At 41.8% G+C, this 4,642-nt stretch overlaps 1 protein-coding gene across 1 annotated transcript in view; it reads left to right on the plus strand.

Moving 5' to 3' along the window:
- Nucleotides 1-2,929: 2,929 nt before the first annotated feature.
- The window catches only part of LOC100533316 (glutamate receptor subunit protein GluR7), a gene marked incomplete at its 3' end in the record, with an annotated part of 195,730 nt that continues 194,017 nt past the window's right edge, over nucleotides 2,930-4,642 (plus strand). The window contains 1 exon segment of the mRNA NM_001204614.1: nucleotides 2,930-2,997.

Below are 4,642 nucleotides of genomic sequence, written 5' to 3' on the forward strand. Positions count from 1 at the left end.
GGGGGGAGTGATTTTTCTTCCTTTTTTGTTTTTATTTGATGTTGTTTTTACTGTTTTGTTTTGTTTATTACTTTTTAACTTTAATTTTTTGGGGGTCAAAATCAATATAAATTGGATACAACGAATTAAGCGTACACAAAAATTGGGAATTCAAGACAGTTGGTCTAACAGAATCTCAATGAAGCCAACGATTTAACAAGATAAAGAAAAGACAAGGATGAAAGACACAAAAATATTACACGTGTTGGACTAGGAAAGAGGGGTCAATAATTTGAAACGTCTCTATAAGAACAAAAGTGTTTCCACGTGGTTTTCGTCAAGACAGTTTCTCTTAGATGACATCAATTCACCAGCCTTGGAGAACAGCTGTTCTGACGTCACAAATACTGCTGGAATAGCTAATAGCTTTTTAGCTTCCTGGCTGAGTTCTGGAAAGGCTTTTCCATACCGACTCCACCAGGTCAGTGGATTGTCCTCTCCCCTTCTGGTCAGGGAATCTCAAAGTACCGATTCAGTTGGACTGTGGCACTTGTTTGTGGCAGAGACGTTTGCCTATGCTTCTCTGCTAGCACATCAAAGGCTTGCCACAATGATAATTTTGTTGCCGGAGGTTCTGTTTCAGCAGCTGAAACCGACAATGAGCCTGGTGTTTGATCGGGTCTGTCTGCTTGTTTGTCTCTACTCTCTGAAAGATGGCGAGTTTCTACTTTTTTCGTTGCGCCTTCACTGAAAGGAAGCCGTTAGAAACAGGGGTCGAGGATAGTTGATGCTGCCACAAAATACCCGTCCTCGAGTTGTGTGATGCGCTTGCGAATCTCACTCTGTTAAAGAACTGCCAGTGGCCAATATCGATCGAGTTCTGTATCGACTAAGAGAGCTCAGTACATGTATCGATAAGTACTCAGTGCCTATTAAGGTTCGAACGAAGAGACATAATTTAAGTGCATTTGCAGAGGAGTTAACGAAGGGGAGTAAAAAACCAGGGTACCCGACACCAATACCCGGATAGCCGCTTTTTGAGCTCTATACTGGCCTACGCGGGAAACTACTAGTACCCGGGTACTTGCCCAGCCCCATGTAATAAATGTCATTTAAATGTAGTCTGTGTTCTGCTGTTGTTGGTATGATTATTGCTTATCTCTCTTTTGATGCCTGTTCTTAAGTCTTTTCGTGTTTGTATATATATATATATATATATATATATATATATATATATATATATATATATATATATATATATATGTGTGTGTGTGTGTGTGTGTGTGTGTTTATTTGTGGGTGTGTGTTTATGTGTGCTTGTGTGTGTATGTGTTTGTTTGTCTCTGTGCGTGTCTGTGTGTGGTGTGTGTGTATGTGTGTGTGTGTGTGTGTGTGTGTGTGTGTGTGTGTGCGTGCGTGTGTGTGTGTGTTACTTTGTAGGTGTTGATGTGTGTGTGTGTGTGTGTGTGTGTGTGTATGTGTGTGTGTGTGTGTGTGTGTGTGTGTGTGTGTGTGTGTGTGTGTGCGTGCGAGCGAGCGTGTTTATGAGTGTGTGATTATATCTGTAAGATAGAATTTGACCATCAGTTCACTTTCTTTTCCCCCTCTTTTTTCTCTCTATTTCTTTCTCTCCTGTTCCCTCTCCATCTCTCCCCTATCTATTTACTGTCTCTCTCTCTTTCTCTCCCTCTCTCTCTCTCTCTCTCTCTCTCTCTCTCTCTCTCTCTCTCTCTCTCTCTCTCTCTCTCCCACTCTGTTGATCTTTCTCCGTCTGTCTGTCTGTCAGTCTGTCTGTCTGTCTGTCTGCCCCCCCCTCTCTCTCTCTCTCTTTCTCTCTCCTCTTGAACCCATCTATAAATGGTATGTGCGATGTGCCTTCTCTTCAGGAAATACACTATGGGATACGTCTCAATGTGTCCCCCCCCCTCCTTTCACCCCTAAAGCTGTAAGAGTCTGTTTAATTCAACATCCACTCAGCAGGCTATAAAGCATAACGCCTCATACAAAACATGAGTCCACGCTAATCGTAGGAGAAGCATCAAAGCACCATCCAAATTCTCTCACACAAACAACAAGCTTCCAATCGCACATCATCCACGATTCTCTCCCCTTGCGCCTCTCGTCTACACCAACACGCTGATCTCCCTTTGCCCCTCGTTTCCCCACCCCTCTCTCTATCTCTCGCTCTCTCTATCTCTCTTTCTCTCTCTCACTCTTGCACTCACTCATAAAATTCTTTCGTCTCTTCTTTCCCATTCCCTCCTCCCTCAGTCCTTTTCCTTCCTTACAGTCCTTCTTCCTCCTCTTTCTCCTTCCTCATTATCCTATCCTTCTCGCCCCCTCACTCGCTCACTCACTCACTCACTCACTCACTCACCCTCCTGCCGGTTTAGAACTGGACTGAGAGAAGTTAGCGCAGGCTGAGAGAAGCGAGGCTCACACAATACAAGCGGCTTGCCAACTCTTTCAGCCCGCTGGCTTTGGAGGGACCGATCAGGTAAATTTTCCCAAGCCGGAATAATTCCTCTCGGTTGTTGCTTGGCTCACAGCGAGAGAATCACGTGCGCGCGGGTTAACAGTTTTCTTACTCACACTGCTAGCATGCGCCTGCCATCATCACACGCGCGCTACGGAAAACGACGACGCAACAACGTTCCTAGATTTTAGCTCCAGAAGAGCCCGAGACTGCGGGACAAGCGGCGTCGTGGTACATGTAGTTGTCCGCCAAACTGTGTACAAATACCCACTTTCGTTGTGCTGGATTACCCAGGGTTCCCGGCATGTAAGTTCAGCTATGTTTGTAAATAACGACATGGATCTTGTTTGCCCTTCATGTGTTGCTAGCCGTATCTTTTGCTGTGATTTAGCAATAACACTGGTGTTGGCTTCAAGACAATGCTTTTTGTTTGTATCGTCTGTTATCGTATTTGTGTACAGGATTTCCAACGCTGTCGATTTGGATCTTGTTTCCTCTTTCTTTGTCACCCGTTTCTTTTGCCGAGTCTTTAAATCACACTGGTAACGGCTGCTGGAAACTGGAGAATGTTTTAAGTCTGCTTGTATTGACCGTTATCCTATTAGTATTAGTATTCCAGTTCATGAGCTTGTGTGTTTTTCTTACACTATGGCATTTCGTTCCGAACTCTTTCGATCGGCTAACTGTTGCCTGGTCGCGGTTTTGTCTTATCTTTGACCAAGTCACCTTCTGGATTATTTCCGGGTCTTATTGAGATAGACATATCAGATATCAGGGAGAAAGTTGGCGCCAGTAGTTAGTCAGACGTGTGCTCTTTACGGGTCGGAGGCTGTTTACAGTTTGGACTAATTTTGTCTCGTAGGGTTTCTCAAGAAGATACAGTAATAGCTAGCTATATATCCTCCCTGTAGAGTTAATTTCTTAGTAAAAGAGTAGATGTCTGCGACATACTTGAAATCTCTAATAATGATTATAATAATAATAATCATCATAATAATAATTATAATAATAGTGAGAATAATAATAGAAATAACGATATATTAATAGAAATAATAATAAGAATAACATCAACAACATCGTCAACAACAATAATGATAATAATATCATCGATAATAATAATAATAATAATAATAATGATAATAATGATGATGATGATGATGATGATGATGATGATGATGATAATGGAAATTTATATAGTGCCTAATCCCTAGAAAGCTTTAAGCATTGTACAGTGCAGACATTTCAGTCAACTTAACTGATGAATCATAGGGCAGAGAATGCAAATTATGAGACCATTAAGCAAAACACACACACCTACACACATACACACAAATACACAAACACACACATACACACATACACTCACTCGCAACCACACATACACAAAAATACATACACAAACGCATGGCATACACACATACACACACATAACTCCGAAAACAGACCCACACACACATACAATTCTCACATCAGACCCACGCACATTCACACACACATGAATTCAAGAGCTGTGTCGCACTCTGGAACATTAATTAAACCTTGTTCTCTGTTAGCTGAGTGGGGATGCCATCTATAGATGAGCTGGTCATCTTCTCTCCACCTGATCTAGCGGTGGTGGGTGTGGCATTGCGAGAAGAGCTTGATGATCTCACTACGTGTGTAGAAAGCCAGAAACACCTGAACGTTTTCTGTAAACAAGAGCCAGTCCCGGTTCCACTCTATTGAAATCTTTGCCTAGCGTGCACGAGAACACAGGTAAATGTAGGTCATATTCTTGTTTCCGGCTTGAAGAGGTTTAAAATTACGCTGTAGATGTCTATCTTTTCATCAATCAGATTATATATTATGTATGTGTTATGTAAGAACAATAATAATAACAGTAAAAACGACACCTCCACCTCCACCACCACCAACACCACCAGCAAAAAAAATTAGTAATAACAATAATAATTCTTAAAAAACCCAATAATAGTAGTGATAGATCTAGTAATAGCATAATGATTACAGTTTGCGTTTATATTGCGCTCTATTCCGAGTACTTATAAGCTCTAAGTGCTTCAAACAGATGACAAGATCACGGAGAATAAAATTTCTCTCTCTCTCATACACACGCAAACACACGAACACACACACACGCACACACACACACACACACACACACACACACACACACACACACACACACAC

This window comes from Aplysia californica, unplaced genomic scaffold (assembly GCF_000002075.1).
Source record: "Aplysia californica isolate F4 #8 unplaced genomic scaffold, AplCal3.0 scaffold00447, whole genome shotgun sequence".
NCBI lineage: Eukaryota > Metazoa > Mollusca > Gastropoda > Aplysiida > Aplysiidae > Aplysia > Aplysia californica.